We start from the raw sequence: 356 nt of genomic DNA on the forward strand, positions 1-356 counted from the left end.
CTATTTCAAAAGATACCGAAAACTCATTCAAATTTTTCATGAATAATTTTTGATAGGACGCGTAAATTTTGCTTCAATCATAAAAAATAACATTCAAAATAATAGGAAAACTTAAATTCTTTGAGAAACGACACAAGGTACAAACTCAAATTAATGGACAAAAGTTGTTTGCTTAAAAAGATCTATAAACTTGTTATTAATCATTTTTATATATGTAAAGTATATTTTTTTGCAATTGTAAAAAATAAGATTAAAAAAAAATTAAATTTTTAGAAAAAGGAAACAAGAGACGAAAAACAAATGTGCCCGGTTTTTATTGGTGAAAAACAGCATTAAAAAAAGAAAATTAAATTCGT

The sequence above is a fragment of the Belonocnema kinseyi genome, chromosome 6 (assembly GCF_010883055.1).
Source record: "Belonocnema kinseyi isolate 2016_QV_RU_SX_M_011 chromosome 6, B_treatae_v1, whole genome shotgun sequence".
In the NCBI taxonomy this organism is placed as follows: Eukaryota; Metazoa; Arthropoda; class Insecta; order Hymenoptera; family Cynipidae; genus Belonocnema; species Belonocnema kinseyi.